Source organism: Camelus dromedarius, chromosome X, assembly GCF_036321535.1.
Source record: "Camelus dromedarius isolate mCamDro1 chromosome X, mCamDro1.pat, whole genome shotgun sequence".
Lineage (NCBI taxonomy): Eukaryota > Metazoa > Chordata > Mammalia > Artiodactyla > Camelidae > Camelus > Camelus dromedarius.
The window spans coordinates 75,773,110-75,790,919 of NC_087472.1; the positions used below are offsets into that span (position 1 = coordinate 75,773,110).

The 17,810-nt window shown below is 35.3% G+C and overlaps 1 long non-coding RNA gene across 2 annotated transcripts in view; it reads right to left on the reverse strand.

Annotated features, from left to right (window-relative positions):
* Positions 1–454: 454 nt before the first annotated feature.
* Positions 455–17,810, reverse strand: part of LOC116150920 (uncharacterized) — a 38,538-nt gene continuing 21,182 nt past the window's right edge. Inside the window, exons 4-6 of one of the 2 annotated variants that reach the window (XR_010379501.1) lie at positions 10,111–10,189; positions 1,304–1,401; positions 455–503 (exon numbers count right to left, since the gene is read on the reverse strand). This is a non-coding gene — a long non-coding RNA (uncharacterized LOC116150920). Of the gene's footprint in view, positions 504–1,269; positions 1,402–10,110; positions 10,190–17,810 lie in introns of those variants that run through there. The other variant, XR_004134741.2, reaches the window with a different exon arrangement.

Genomic DNA, 17,810 nt, shown 5'->3' on the forward strand with positions numbered 1-17,810 from the left:
CTTACTAAGATAGCAATATTAAAATCAGTCAAACAAATAAAAAGTATCTTTGCAACTCAATAATCTGGCAGACAAAAATTTAAAAATTAGCATGTAATGTTTTGGACAACATATATCGACTATGCTATCAGACTTTATTTCCATCTTAGTTTGAACAAGAATCAGATCTTGGTCCACTGTAGATAGCTATAATGAACCTCTATCAAGTTCTATCCAGTGAAATTTCAAGTTTTTACCTATATAAAAAGCTGTACGTGATAAGCAAATGAAATCTGTGTATCAGGAACAGGAATGTGATAAAGTCTTCATTTCTATATGTTACCTCTAACCTTCAAAATGGGATTCAGTTGGGGTAGCTTTTCTCAGAACCTTGAATAAATATATATACTTGAAATATTTAATGACAAAAACTCAAAATCTGAAAGAGCATATGCTGACTCAAATATGTGCTTACCCATTTCTTAACCTTGGAGCACTGCCTTCCTAAGCCTCATTTTCTTCATCTGTAAAATGGGGCCAATAATAATTATTAGAGCAACAATGTAATCAGGACCTAGGGTGCAAGCATGTTTATCAATATTACCCTTGATTATTCTTGAATAGAAGGAAAATATTGAGTAACACAAAACACCCATATTTGGCAAGGAAGTCACTTTCATACTTACAAATGAACAAGGGAGTATCTAGAAATTCATACATAAAAGAGAAATCCATCCATTATGATGATCTCTCATGGAAATACCATAAATAAAACCACCATCTCCTTTTTGCCTGATTGCTCCAATTCACACTAGGGATGAAAGGAAACACTATTAAAGATGATACCTTCCCTCCAGAGAGATAAAAGGTAGGAGACGTGATCATACAGAGCACAAGTGGAGGGAATTATCTTAGATGGAAGAAAGGGCACCTATTCCACTGCATTAGAAACGAAGGGAGGATGGGTGCTGTAACCAATTTCAAAAATGGATTTCTCTACCTTATGCACTCAAGGTATTTGAGAACAACGTCTTCCTAAATCATTGCCTGACCAAGCTATGTAGACACAGGGGAAACCAATAGGAAGCTAGAATTAAAAATTTGAAATTAAAAAAAAAACTGAACAGAGATCTCAGTGGCTGCTTACCATGGAGTGAGAAATTACAATGCTAAAGCAAGGCAATTTTCTGGGGGAAAAAACCTCATAAAATTAAAACCAAATTCAGAATTGTTATAATATTATTTAAAATATCCAGTTTACAACCCAAACTTTTGAGACAACCAAAACCAAAGTGTGACACACACAAAAACAGGCAAAACTTACTGTGAGTTGGCCCAGATGTCATATTTAGCAGACAAATCATTCAAAGCAACTATTATAAATATGGGCATATGTTGGAGGTAGAGTTTGGTTCCAGACCACTGCAATAAAGCAAATATCACAACAAAACAAGTCACAATGTTTTGGTTTCTCAGGGCATATAAAAGTTATGTTTATAGCACACTGTAGTCTTAAGTGTACAAAAGCAGTATGTTCAAAATAAGAATGTATAAACCTTAATAAAAAATATTTTATTGCTAAAAAAATGCTAACCCGGACAACAGAGGGTTGTCACAAACTTTCAATTTGTCATATATGCAATATGTGTGAAATGCAATAAAGCAAAGCATAATAAAACAAAGTATGACTATATGTTGAAAGAATTAAAGGAAACTATACTAAAATAATTCATGGAAAATATGATGACAATGACGTGACAAATAGAGTCTCAAGAGATAAACAGAAACTATTAAAAAAGACCAAATGGAAATTATGGAGATGAAAAGTTCAGTCACAAAATAAAAATTCACTATAGGGGTCCAACAGCAGATATGAGATGTCAGAAGAAAGTATCAGTAGACATGACTATATATCAAGAGGAGTCCTTAATCTAAAGAGCAGAGAGAATATGATTTAGCAATTCAACTTCTGACTATTTATCTGAAGGAAACAAAAACACTGACATGAAAAGATACACGCACCTCTACGTTCACTGCAGCATTATTTACAATAACCAAGACATTGAATAAACTAAGTGTTCATTAAAAGATAAATAAAACATGATATATATATAAAATAGATAAATGGAATGTTATTCAGCCATAAAAATAATGAAATCTTGCTATCTGAACAACATGGATGGACCTTGAGGGCATTATCCTAAGTGAAAGAAGTCAGACTGAGAAAGAAAAATACCATATGATCTCACTTAAATGTGGAATCTAAAGATGAAAAACAAAAACAAACAAACCAAAAACAAGCTCATAAGTACAGAGAACAGATTGGTGGTTGCCAGAGGCAGGGGTTGGCAGGTGGGCAAAATGGGTGAAGGGAGTCCAGTTATGAAATACAAAATTCCTGGAGTTGTAATTTACAGCACAGCAACTGTAGTTAATAATAAATACTGTATTGTATATTTGAAAGTTGCTAAGAAAGTAGATCTTAAAAGTTTTCATCACAAGAAAAATTCTGTTAACTATGTGTGGTGAAAGATGCTAATTAGACATTGTGGTGATAATTTCATGCTATATAGAAATATTGAATCATTATGTTATATACCTGAAATTAATATAATACTGTATGTCAATTATAAATCAATAAAAATAAATTTTAAAATTTGAAATAAGAGCAGAGAGAATAAAAAATGAAGAAAAATTAACACTGTGAACAACTATATGGAAACTAGGAACAAATATATGGAAACAAATTGGACAACCTAGAAGAAAAGGACAAGTTTCTTGAAACATACAGTCCACCAAGACTGAATCAAGAAGACATTGACCAGTTGAACAGACCAATCACTAGAAATGAAACAGAATTAGCAATAAAAACCTCCCTACAAACAAAAGTCCAGGATCAGATGGCTTCACTGGGGAATTCTACCAAACACACAAAGAACTCATACTGGTCCTTCTCAAACTCCTCCAAAAGATTGAAAAGTAGGGAGTACTCCCAAACTCATTCTATGAAGTCACCATCACCCTGATACCAAAGCCAAAGACTCCACCAAAGAAGAAAATTACAGGCCAATATCACTGATGAACAAAGATGCAAAGATCCTCAACAAAATATTAGCAAATAGAATCCAACAGCACATAAAAAAGATCATACATCATGATCAAGTTGCACTCATCCCAGGGACACAAGGATGGTTCAACATATGCAAATCAATCAACATGATACAACACATCAACAAAAGAAAGGACAAAAACCATATGATGATCTCAATAGATGCAGAAAAAGCATTTGATAAAATTCAACACCCATTGGGCAACCCACAAGCTGAAGAACAGTTAAGTCACAGAGGCCCTCCCACAGGAGTGTGAGCTCTAAGTCCCACATCAGGCTCCCCAGCTGGGTCCCAGCATCGGGAAGAGAAGGAAACCCCAGGACATCCGGTTTTGAAGGCCAGGGGCTTGGGTCCGGGAGCCCCATGGGACTGGGGAAATGGAGACTCCATTCACTCGGGAAGCGTACAGGGAAACTCATGTGCACCAGGTCCAAGGGCAGAGGCAGTGATTTCATAGGAACCTGGGCCAGACCTGCCTGCTGGATTTGGAGGGTCTCCTGGTGATGTGGGGGACAGCTGCAGCTCACTCAGAGGACATAAAAGCTGGTGGCAGACATTCCGGGAGTGTTCATCTACATGAGCTTTCCTGGAGGCTGACATCTCGATTGGATCATTAGCACCAAGACCTAGCCCCACCCAACAGCCTGTAGGGAAGCCTCAGGCCAAACAACATACAGGGTGGGAACACAGCCCCACCCATCAGCACACTTCCTAAGCCACAAAGGCCTCTAGACACAGCCCTACCCACCAGAGGTCCAGGACCAAGCTTCACCCAGCAGTGGGCAGGCACCAGCTCCTCCTGCCAGGAAACCTGCCTAAGCCCCTAGTCCAGCCTCATCCACCAGGGGCAGATACTAGAAATAAGAAAACAATAATTCCAAAGCCTGTGGAAGGAATCCACAAACACATAGAAAGATAGATATGAGGCAGCAAAGGAATGTCTCCCAGGCCAAGGCACAAGATAAAATCCCAAAAGAAGAAATAAGTGATGAGGAGACAGGCAATTTATCCGAGAAACAGTTTAAAGTAATGATGGCCAAGATGTTCAGAGAACTCAGGAGGAGTATACATGCAGAGTGAAGTTTTTAGCAAAGAGTTGGAAAATATAAAGAATACCCAGAGTTGAAGAATAAAATCACTGAAATGAATAACACACTAGAAGGAACCAAGAATAGACTAAATGAAGCAGAAAAATGGATCAGTGAGCTAGAAGACAGATTAGTGGAAATCACTACTTCAGAACAGAAAAAAGAAAAAAGAATATAAAGGAATGAGGATAGTTTAAGAGAACTCTAGGACAACATGAAGTGCTCTAAAATTCATATTATAGGGGTTCCAGAAAGAGAAGAGAGAGAGAAAGGATCTGAGAAAATTTTTGGAGAGATAATAACTGAAAACTTCCCCAACCTGGGAAAGGAAATAGTCACCCAAGTCCTGGAAATGCAGAGAATACCACACAGAATCAACCTACAGAGGAACACACCAAGGTACATAGTCATCAAATTGACAACAATTAAGGATAAGGAGAAAATACTAAAATTAGCAAAAGAACTCATATGGTATTTTGCTTTCTCTTTCTGGCTTACTTCACTTAGAATGACTTTCTCCAGGAGCATCCATGTTGCTGCAAATGGCATTATGTTGTCGGTTTTTATGGCTGAATAGTATTCCATTGTATAAGTATACCACCACTTCTTTATCCAGTCATCTGTTGATGGACATTTAGGCTGTTTCCATGTTTTGGCTATTGTAAATAGTGCTGCTATGAACATTGGGGTGCAGGTGTCATCCTGAAGTAGGGTTCCTTCTGGATATATGCCCAGGAGTGGGATTCCTGGGTCATATGGTAAGTCTATTTCTAGTCTTTTGAGGAATCTCCACACTGTTTTCCATAGTGGCTGCACCAAACTGCATTCCCACCAGCAGTGTAGGAGGGTTCCCCTTTCTCCACAGCCTTTCCAGCATTTGTCATTTGTGGATTTTTGAATGACGGCCATTCTGACTGGTGTGAGGTGATACCTCATTGTAGTTTTGATTTGCATGTCTCTGATAATTAGTGATATTGAGCATTTTTTCCTGTGCCTTTTGATCATTTGTATGTCTTGGAATCTAAAAAACAAAAATAAACAAACAAAAAAAAATAAAGTGTAAATACAGGACAGAAATAGACTCACAGACATAGAATACAGACTTGTGGTTGCCAGGGGGGCAGAGGGTGGGAAGGGATAGACTGGGATTTCAAAATTGTAGAACAGATAGATGAGATTATACTGTATAGCACAGGGAAATATACACAAAATCTTATGGTAGCTCACAGAGAAAAAAATGTGACAATGAGTGTGTATATGTTCATGTATGACTGAAAAATTGTGCTGAACACTGAAATTTGACACAACATTGTAAAATGATTATAAATCAATAAAAAATGTTATTAAAAATTAGCAAAAGAAAAGCAATGAATAACATACAAGGGAACTTTCATAAGGTTATCAGCTGATTTTTCAGCAGAAACTCTACAGGCCAGAAGGGAGTGGCAAGATATAAAGTGATGAAAGAGGGAAACTTAGAACCAAGAATACTCTATCCAGCAAGGCTCTCGTTCAGACTTGATGGGAGAAATCAAAAGCTTCACAGATAAACAAAAGCTAAAAGATTTCAGCACCACCAAACCAGCTTTACAGCAAATGTTAAAGGACCTTCTCTAGACATCAAACCAGAAGAAAAGAGATCAAAAAGAATAAATAGAAAAAAAAGAGACCTACAAAAGTTTGCTTTGGCTGTTCAGGGTCTTTTGTGGTTCCTTATGAATTCTGGAATTGTTTGTTCTAGTTCTGGGAGGAATGTCGTGAGTATTTTGATGGGGGTTGTGCTGGATCTATGGATTGCCATGGATAGTGTGGCCATTTTGATAGTGTTGATTCTTCCAACCAAGAGTACAAGAAATCTTTCCATTTCTTTGTGTCATTTCGGTTTTCAGAGAATAGGTAACCTCTTTGGTTAAGTTTATTTCTAGGTGTTTTGTTGTTTTTGATGTAATGGAAATGTCTCTGCCAGTAATAAAATTCTGGTTTTTGAAGTAAAAAAAAAGTGAATGAAGGGCCACAAATGGCAAAATATCCTTCTTTTTAATGGGTGAGTTGGATTCCATCATATATATATATATATATATATATATATATATATATATATATATGCTGCATCTCCATTACCTATTCAACTATTGATATGCACTTAGGATGCTTCCGTATCTTGGCAATTATAAATAATGCTGTTAATAGCAGGGTGTATGTATCTTTTTGAGTTAATTCTTATTTTGTGCTTGGCTTTATTCCTTTGATAACTATGTAAGTTTAAAACACTAAAGCTCAAAACTTTCTTAAAAACAATGAACAGTACATATATGTAAATTAAAAAATATATGTGCAGTATAAAAAAGATCTATCAAGCCATGAAAGACATAGAAGAAACTTAAAAGACATATTACTAAATGAAAGAAGCCAGTCTGAAAAGGCTACAAACTGTACGATTCCAACCAAATGACATTCTGGAAAAGGCACAGCTATAGAAACAATAAAAAGATCACGGTTTCTAGGGGTTTGGGGAGAAGGAGGGAGGAATGAATAGATGGAGCACAAGGGATTTTTAGGGCAATGAAATTATTCTGTATGATACTATAGTGGTAGCTTCATGTTATTATGCATTTGTCAAAATCCACAGATTGTACAACATCAAGAATAAATCCTAATGTAAACTATGGACTTTGGTTGATAATTATATGTCCGTGTTGGTTCATCGATTGTACCAAATATGCCACACTGATAAAGGATGTTGAGGGTAGGGGAGTATATATGTGTGGGTGGGGAGGGCTATGTGGGAACTCTGTATTTTCTGCTCAATTCTGCTCTAACCTGAAACTTCTCTAAAAAAATAGTCTATTAAAAAATTCAACACTCATTTATGATAAAAACTTTTACCAAAGTGGGTATAGAGGGAACATATCTCAACATAATAAAAGCTATTTATGACAAACACACAGCCAGCATAATACTCAATGGTGAAAATCTGAAAGCCTTACCACTAAAATCTGGAACAAGACAAGGATGCCTACTCTCACCGCTTCTATTCAACATAGTCTTGGAAGTCCTAGCCACAGCAATCAGGCAAGAAAAAGAAGTAAAAGGGATCCAAATTGGAAGAGAAGAGGTAAAATTGTCACTATATGCAGATGACATGATACTATATATAGAAAACCCTAAAAGCTCCACACAAAAACTACTACAGCTGATAAAAGAACTCAGCAAGGTAGCAGGATACAAGACTAACATACAAAAAACAGTTGCAATTCTTCACACTAACAATGAATTAGCAAACAAAGAAATTAAAGAAACAACTCTTTTTAAAAAAGCATCCAAGAGAGTGGGGGTATATAGCTTGGTGGTAGACTATATGCTTAGCATGCTCAAGGTCCTGGGTTCAAATCCCAGTACCTCCATTAAAAAAAAATAAAAACTAAAGCATAACTAGTAAACCATTTTTTAAAAATCACATCCAAAACAATAAAATACTTAGGAATAAATCTGACCAAGGAGGTGAAAGAATTACACATGGAGAACTACAAAACATGGATTAAGGAAATTAAAGATAACTTAAAGAAATAGAAAGATATCTTATGTTCTTGGATTGGAAGAATCAAAATCGTTAAAATGGACATACTGCCCAAGGCAATCCACAGATTTAATGCGATCCCTATCAAATTACCCAGGACATTTCTCACAGAACTAGAACAAACAATCCTAAAATTTATATGAAATCACAAAAGACCCAGAATTGCCAAAGCAATACTGAAGAAAAAGAATGAAGCTGGAGGTATAACCCTCCCAGACTTCAGACAATACTACAGAGCTATGGTAATCAAAACAGCATTGTATGGCATAAAAAACAGACATATGGATCAACAGAACAGAATAGAGAGCCCAGAAATAAACCCACAGACCTATAGTCAATTAATCTTCAACAAAGGTAAGAACAGAAAATGGAGAGAAGACAGTCTCTTCAGCAACTGGTGTTGGGAAAACTGGACAGCAGCATGTCAATCAATGAAGCTAGAACACTCCCTTACACCATACACAAAAATAAACTCAAAATGGCTTAAAGACTTAAACATAAGACAAAACACGATAAACCTCCTAGAAGAAAACAGAGGCAAAACATTCTCTGACATAAATCTTAGCAATGTTCTCCTAGGGCAGTCTACCCAGGCAATAGAAATAAAAGAAAAATAAACAAATGGGATCTAATTATAATCTTTTGCACAGCAAAGGAAACCATAAGAAAACCAAAACAACAACTTTTGGAATGGGAGAAAATATTTGCAAACAATGAGGCTGACAAGGGCTTCATTTCCAGAATATATAAACAGCTCAAACAACTTAATAACAAAAAATAAAAATTCAATCCAAAAATGGGCAGAAGACCTAAACAAGCAATTCTCTAACGAAGATATATACAAATGGCCAATAGGTAAATGAAAAAATGCGCAATATCACTAGTTATCAGAGAAACACAAATCAAACCTACAGTGAGGTATCACCTTACACCTGTCAAAATGGCCATCATTAAAAAGTCCACAACAGTAAATCCTGGAGAGAGTGTAGAGAAAAGGGAACCCTCCTACACTGCTGGTGGGAATGTAGTTAGGTGCAGCCATTACGGAAAACAGTATGGAGATTCCTCAAGAGACTAAAAATAGCTTTACCATATGATCCAGCAATCCCACTCCTAGGCATATATCCAGAGGGAACTCTAATTCGAAAAGATACATGCACCCCGATGTTCATAGCAGCACTGTATACAACAGCCAAGACATAGAAGCCACCTAAATGTCCATTAACAGATGCCTGGATAAAGAAGTAGTGGTATATTTATACAATGGAATACTACTCAGCCATAAAAAAGAATGAAATAATGCCATTTGCAGCAACATGGATATTCCTGGAGAATGTCATTCTACGTGAAGTAAGCCAGAAAGAGAAAGAAAAATACCATATGTGATCACTCATATGCGGAATCTAAAAAAAAAAAATACAAAACAGAAACAGACTCAGACATAGAATACAAACTTGTGGTTGCCAGGGGGATGGGGGGTGGGAAGAGACTGGGATTTCAAAATGTAGAATAGATAAACAAGATTCTACTGCAGGGAAATATATACAGGATCTTGTGGCGGCTCACAGCGAAAGAGAATGTGACAATGAATGTATGTATGTTCATGTATAACTGAAAAATTGTGCTCTACAATGGAATTTGACACAACATTGTAAAATGACTATAACTCAATAAAAAATGTTTATATATAAAATAAATAAATAAATAAATAAAGGACTATGAACTCATCTACAAAACAGAAACAGACTCTCAGACATAGTAAACAATCTCATGGCTTCTGGGGCAGGAGGGTGGGAAGGGATAAATTTGAGAATTTGAGATTTGCAAATGTTAGCCACAATATATAAAAATAGATTAAACACAACATTGTAAACTGACTATACCTCAATAAGAAAAGATTTTAAAAGTTTCTTCTGTATAGCACAGGGAACTATATTCAATATCTTGTAATAATCTTTAATGAAAAAGAGTATGAAAACGAATATATGATGTATATGCATGACTGGCATATTGTGCTGTACACAAGAAACTGACACATTGTAACTGACTGTACTTCAACGAAAAAAGAATTAAAAGAGTCTCAGAGATTTGTGAAATAACATGTGAGACCTAAATATACATTTAATGGGAATGCCAGAATTGGTGGAGAGAGAAAGGTGGAAAAACCCTTGAGAAAATAAAGGTCAACATTTCTGACATTTAATAGAAACATTACTATATATAGATCCAAGAAGCTTAACAAGACATGAGTAGGGTAAACAGAAAGGTATCCATACCTACATACATCACAGTCAAAGTGCTGAAAGACAAAGAGAAAATCTTAAAAGGAACAAGAGAAAAATAACCAATCACTTACAGGAGAATAAAAATATAATAGGTGACTTTCCACCAGAAACCATGGAGGCCAGACACAGTAGAGTGACACAGTCAAAGGACTGAAAGAAAAAAAAAAAAGTCAACCAAAATTCTATATTCAGTGAAACTATTCTTCAAAACCAAAAGGAAATAATGACATTCCCAGATAAATGAAATCTAAGAGGACTTATTGTTAGCTGAACTGCTCTATATGAAATTTTATGGGGAGTCCCATAAACTGAAAGGAAATTGTATCAGTCATTAGCATGAAAACATAAGACGCAATGCAAAGCACCAGAAATAGTAAATATATGAGTAAATACTATGTTCAGTTTTTATATACAAAAATATATAAGGTATATATACTTTTTCTTAGTTTTTTAAAATTATAAGATGGTTTAATAAAAAATCAAAACACTTGTATTTTTGGGTTTATAACATAGAAAGGTAACATATATGAAATAATAGGACAAAAGAGAGAGGAAGGGTGCTTTATTGGAGCAAAGTTTCTATATACTATTGCACTTAGATTAGTATTAATCTGTAGTAGACTGGTTTAATTAAAATGCATATTAAAACCCTCAGGGCAACCTCAAAGAAAATAACTCAAAAATAATTCAACATGGATGAATCTCAAAATAATTATCTGAGTGAAAGAACCTGGAAAGAAAATATATACTGCGTCAACCCATTTATATATAACTCTAGGAAATACAAACTAATAAAAAATGATAGAAATCCAATTAGTGATCGCATGGAGATAAGGAGTGGGGGGAGGGGTGAGAGAGAAATTGCAAAGGGTCAATAGAAAAACTTTTGGGAAGTCATGGAGATATTCACTATCTTGATTGTGGTGATTGTTTTACAGGTGTACACGTGTGTCAAAACATCAAATTGTACACCTTTATAGTTTATTTTTTTAACATTTTTTATTGATTTATAATCATTTTACAATGTTGTGTCAAATTCCAGTGTTCAGCACAATTTTTCAGTCATTCATGGACATATACACACTCATTGTCACATTTTTTTCTCTCTGAGTTATCATAACATTTTGTGTATATTTCCCTGTGCTATACAGTGTAATCTATTCTACAATTTTGAAATCCCAGTCTATCCCTTCCCACCCTCCACCCCGCTGGTAACCACAAGTCTGTATTCTCTATCTGTGAGTCTATTTCTGTCCTGTATTTATGCTTTGTTATTGTTTGTTTGTTTTTGATTTTGTTTTTTAGATTCCACATATGAGCGATCTCATATGGTATTTTTCTTTCTCTTTCTGGCTTACTTCACTTAGAATGACATTCTCCAGGAGCATCCATGTTGCTGCAAATGGCATTATGTTGTCGGTTTTTATAGCTGAGTAGTATTCCATTGTATAAGTATACCACCACTTCTTTATCCAGTCATCTGTTGATGGACATTTAGGCTGTTTCCATGTTTTGGCTATTGTAAATAGTGCTGCTATGAACATTGGGGTGCAGGTGTCATCCTGAAGATTTCCTTCTGGATACGAGCCCAGGAGTGGGATTCCTGGGTCATACAGTAAGTCTATTCCTAGTCTTTTGAGGAATCTCCACACTGTTTTCCATAGTGGCTGCACCAAACTGCATTCCCACCAGCAGTGTAGGAGGGTTCCCCTTTCTCCACAGCCTCTCCAGCATTTGTCATTTGTGGATTTTTGAATGACGGCCATTCTGACTGGTGTGAGGTGATACCTCATTGTAGTTTTGATTTGCATTTCTCTGATAATTAGTGATACTGAGCATTTTTTCATGTGCTTTTTGATCATTTGTATGTCTTCCTTGGAGAATTGCTTGTTTAGGTCTGCCCATTTTTGGATTGGGTTGTTTATTTTTTCTTATTGAGTTGTATGAGCTGCTTATATATTCTGGAGATCAAACCTTTGTTGGTTTCACTTGCAAAAATTTTCTCCCATTCCGTAGGTTTTCTTCTTGTTTTACTTCTGGTTTCCTTTGCTGTGCAGAAGCTTGTAAGTTTCACTAGGTCCCATTTGTTTATTCTTGCTTTTATTTCTTCTAGGAGAAAATTTTTTAAATGTATGCCAGATAATGTTTTGCCTATGTTTTCCTCTAGGAGGTTTATTGTATCTTGTCTTATGTTTAAGTCTTTAATCCATTTTGAGTTGATTTTTGTACATGGTGTAAGGGAGTGTTCTAGCTTCATTGTTTTACATGCTGCTGTCCAGTTTTCCCAACACCATTTGCTGAAGAGACTGTCTTTATTCCATTGTATATTCTTGCCTCCTTTGTCGAAGATTAGTTGACCCAAAGTTTGTGGGTTCATTTCTGGGCTCTCTATTCTGTTCCATTGGTCTATATGTCTGTTTTGGTACCAATACCATGCTGTCTTGATGACTGTAGCTCTATAGTATTGTCTGAAGTCTGGGAGAGTTATTCCTCCAGCCTCTTTCTTTCTCTTCAGTAATGCTTTGGCAATTCTAGGTCTTTGATGGTTCCATATAAATTTTATTATGATTTGTTCTAGTTCTGTGAAATATGTCCTGGGTAATTTGATAGGGATTGCATTAAATCTGTAGATTGCCTTGGGCAGTGTGACCATTTTAACAATATTGATTCTTCCAATCCAAGAGCATGGAATATCTTTCCATTTTTTAAAGTCTTCTTTAATTTCCTTTATCAATGTTTTATAGTTTTCTGTGTATAATTCTTTCACCTCCTTGGTTAGATTTATTCCCAGATATTTTATTACTTTGGGTGCTATTTTAAAGGGGATTGTTCCGGCTTCACGAGGGAATTCTACCAAACATACAAAGAAGAACTCATACCAGTCCTTCTCAAACTCTTCCAGACGATTGAAAAGGAGGGAATACTCCCAAACTCATTCTATGAAGCCACCATCACCCTGATACCAAAACCAGGCAAAGACACTACAAAAAAAGAGAATTATAGGCCAATATCACTGATGAACATAGACGCCAAAATCCTCACCAAAATTTTAGCAAATAGAATCCAACAACACATAAAAAAGATTATACATCATGACCAAGTGGGGTTCATCCCAGGGACACAAGGCTGGTTCAACATATGCAAATCAATCAATGTAATACATCACATCAACAAGAGAAAGGACAAAAACCACATGATCATCTCAATCGATACAGAAAAAGCATTTGATAAAATTCAACACCCATTTATGATAAAAACTCTCGCCAAAGTGGGTATAGAGGGAACATATCTCAACATAATAAAAGCTATATATGACAAACCTACAGCCAGCATAGTACTCAACGGTGAAAAACTCAAAAGCTTCCCACTAAAATCTGGGACAAGACAAGGATGCCCACTATCACCACTCCTATTCAACATAGTCCTGGAAGTCCTAGCCACAGCAGTCAGGCAAGAGAAAGAAATAAAAGGGATCCAAATTGGAAAAGAAGAGGTAAAAGTGTCATTATATGCTGATGACATGTTACTATATATAGAAAACCCTAAAAGGTCCACACAAAAGCTACTAGAGCTGATTGAAGAATTCAGCAAGGTAGCAGGTTACAAAATTAACGTTCAAAAATCAGTTGCATTTCTTTACACTAACGATAAATCAACAGAAGAAGAAAGTAAAGAAACCTTTATAGTTTATTATGTGACAATTATACCACAATAAAGCTGTTTTAAAAAAATGGGCATGAGGGAACCTTTATTGATAAAAGTTCTTGATCTGTGTTAAAAAAAAAGTGTTCATATTCTGTGCTAATGTTTGTACAACTGTAAACATTTCCTATACGTTCTCTAAATTTAGGGTTATAATGGGTAAAAAAAAATTTGGTGTATTAACTATAAAGCAGTAGAACTGTTTAAAAACTACTAGATTTTTTTCCTCCTTTCTTGGTGATTTAGTAGCCAGGCTTATATGTTATGATCGGAGGAGGTAGTGACAAGTGAAGGAAAAGGTCTGATGAGACGCAAGAGGTTTTGAGAAGCTGTGTGCAGAATGGAAGAGAGTACTTCCCACAGAAACACTGAAAGCTTTCTAGGTAGCATTTAGGGCCCAGGAAGCACACAGTAAGTGCTCTATAAATGCCAATTAAAGGAGAAAATGATGCAGACTCATTTATACAATGAATACTTACTGAGCATTCACTATGTAACAGGCATTCTGTTAGAGACACTGATGAATTTCAGTTACTAGTTTCTGCTTCATTCACTTAGTATACATTAGAAGGTTCACTTTTGCAAACCCCAAATGGCTGTTCTATTATTTACTGTGTAAAGTGAAAACTTTTCAGTATTTTGGTATCTGCCTACATATATAATATATATGGCATTAATATACATTATGTGTTGTATATTATATATACTTTGAGCATTTTATCTTGTTTATACATTAATTGTTCAAATATATAATATTTGTATTATACACACATATTACAATAAAATAACCCAACCAATCTCAACCCTAGAAATCTTTTTATTCCATCAAAATGTCAATCTTTAGCTGTACTTTTTTAGCCATTTTAAAACTTTTCCTGGAGGAATAGGCAAAAGATGTTGAATTATTCAAATAGATGCTAGCATCTCACCCCCAATCAATCACTAGGTCCTGGTGTGAACAGAATGCCTCTGAGATTTCTGGACCTCACATTTCTGTACAGTGAGGTTTTGGGGCTTCACAGCTGAGAAAAGCAGACATGGATCCTGCATTTAGGGAATTCACAATCACCTTGGGGAGGCAGACAGGAAATAATCTTCAACTCTGATGAGTGCACTGTGTGATGGGCCGGATTCAACAGACTCTAGCAGCATATGGCAGAGGACTATAACATTGGTTAAGGGTAGAGTTTCCCCAAGTGACCAGTAAGTTCAGATGTAAAGGATGAGTAGGAGTTAGCCCAGTGTAGAGTGGGTGATGAGTTGTCCAGGCAGAGGAACAGCTTACATGAGATCCTGGGGGCCACAGAGAGCATTTAAGGAACAGTCTTCTTCCCTAGCCCCAGTAGCATCACAGAAGATATTGGTCTATGCAGCTGCCTCCCCTTCAAAACTATGAGGGCCCCAATGACTTAATGTGGATAAGTTAAAAACATGAGCAATGAGCCAGACCACTCGGGTTCATATTCTAGCCTCAGCCCTTGTTGGCAGTGGGACCTTCAGCAAGTGACCTGAGATGCTTTATTAAGTGCCTCTGCTTCTTCTATTGTGGAATTAGGAAAATTGTAGCACATACCTTAGTTCAGAAAATAGCTCGTAATGTTCCTATGAGGATTAAGTTAGGCACCAGGCAAAACCAGAGATTTTTAGCTGTTTTTCCTTGGATGGTTTCTCCTGATAAGTTTTATACTATCCTTAGCAGATTTAGTTTTCAAATTTATGAGCACACAAAGCCAAGGAAATGTAGCTAGTATCTGTGCATTAAAGGAGACATTATTAAAAGAGAGCATTTGTTGTTAAAAATAATAAGATAAAGACCCAGTTTTTAAAATAGTAGCACTTACGGTAGATATTAATCCAACTGTATCAATAATCATTCTAAATGTCAGTGATCTAAATACACCAATGAAATGACAGAGTGGATAAAAAACAAGACCCAACTATACATTATCTATAAGAAACCCACTTTAAATATAGAGACACAGATAGATTAACAGTTAAGTGGTAGAGAATGATCTATCATGCTAAAACTAATCAAGAAAGCTGAAGTAGCTATATTAATGGCTCTATTAATTTCAAAGGAAGTAGACTTCAGAGTAAGGAAAATTATCAGGGATACAGAGGGGAATTACATAATGATAAAGGGGTCAATTCTCAAAGAAACAGTCAATTCTCAAACAGGGGTCCATTCTCAAAGAAACAATTCTCAAAGAAACAGCATCAAATATGTGAGGCAAAAACTGATAGAATTGCAAGAAGAAATAGATGAATCCACTAATAGAGTTGGAGACTATATAACTGACAGGTCCAAAAGGCTAAAAATTAGTAAGGATTTAGTTAAACTGAACAGCACCATCAATCAACTGGATTTAATTGACATTTATAGAATACTTAGTTTAAAAACAGCAAAACAAGTTCTTCTCAAGTTCACATGGAACATTCACCAAGACAGACAACATTATGTACCAGAAAACACAACTTAAAATAGTTAAACAAATAGAAAACCTATCAAGATCACAATGGAATTAAACAAAAATTACCAAATGGTATTAAACTAAAAATTAATAACAGAAAATGCCTACCTGGAAAAACCCCAAAATAGCTGGAGATCACTTCTTCTAAACACACTTCTTCAGCACATGTCTAAATAAACACTAAGTCAAATAAGATATATCAAATTTTTTTAAACATTTGAATTAAATGAAATTGAAAATACAACTTACCAAAATTTGTGGGATGTAGTAAAAGCAGGTCTTAGAGAGAAATTCATACCACTGAACGCATATATTAAAAAACAAGAAAAAACCTAAAATGAATTATCTAAGTCTCTGCTTTAGGGAGTTATAAAGAGAAAAGGAAATTATATTCAAAACAAAAACAAAAATAATAAAATTAGAGTAGAAGTCAATGAAATTGAAAACAGGAGATATATCGATAAATATAGAAAATCAACAAAACCAAAATCTGTTATCTGAAAAAGCCAGTACAATTCACCTGGCTAAACCTCTATCCAGGTTAACTAAGAAAAAAAGAGACAAGATATAAATTACTAATATCAGAAATGAAAAAGGGGCCATTACTACTGAGCCCAATGACAATAAAAAGAAAATAAAGGAATATTATGAAAAAATCTATGCCCACATATTTGACAACCTAGGTGAAATGGACCCATTCTTTGAAAGACACAATCTACCAAAACTCACATAAGGGTAGATAGGTAATCTGAATAGGCCTACATCTATTAAAACAATTGAATCAATAATGAATAGTTTTCCAAAACAAAAGGCAACATACACACATGGGTACACTAGTGAATTTTACCAAACATTAAAGAAAGAAATTACACCAATTCTCTATAGTCTCTCCCAGAAAACAGAAGTAAAGTGAGTATTTCCTAACTCATCTATCAGTCCAGCATTATCTTAATACCTAAATCAAAGATATTATGAGAAATGGATACAGATTACTATACATAAAGTAAATAAACAACAAGGATGTACTGTATAGCACAGGGAACTATATTCAATTTCTTGTAATAACATACAATGGAAAAGAATATATATACATATGTATATGTATAACTGAAAAGCTTTACTAACATTGTAAGCCAACTGCCATTCAATAAAAAGTAAAATAAAAAAAAAGAAATGGAAACACAGGCCAGTATCTCTCATGATCAGAGATGCAAAAATCCTCAGTAAAATATTAAATAATTAAATCCAACAATGTATAAAAAGAATTACATACAACAGCCAAGTCAGACTGATTCTAGGTATGCAAAGCTTGTCCAACATTTGCAAATCAGTTAATGTAATCCATCACATCAACAGCCTAAAGAAAAAATCAGATGATCATATCAATAGATACAGCAAAAGCACTGAAAAAACTAAAACACCCATTCATGATAAAAACTCCCAGCAAATGAGGAAGAGAGGGGAACTTCCTCAACTTGATAAAAAAAATAACCACGAAATCCTACAGATAAAAATCAATGGCGAAAAACTACATGCTTCCCCCCTCAGATCAGACTGTCCACTATCACCACTCTTATTCTACCTTATACTGGAAGATC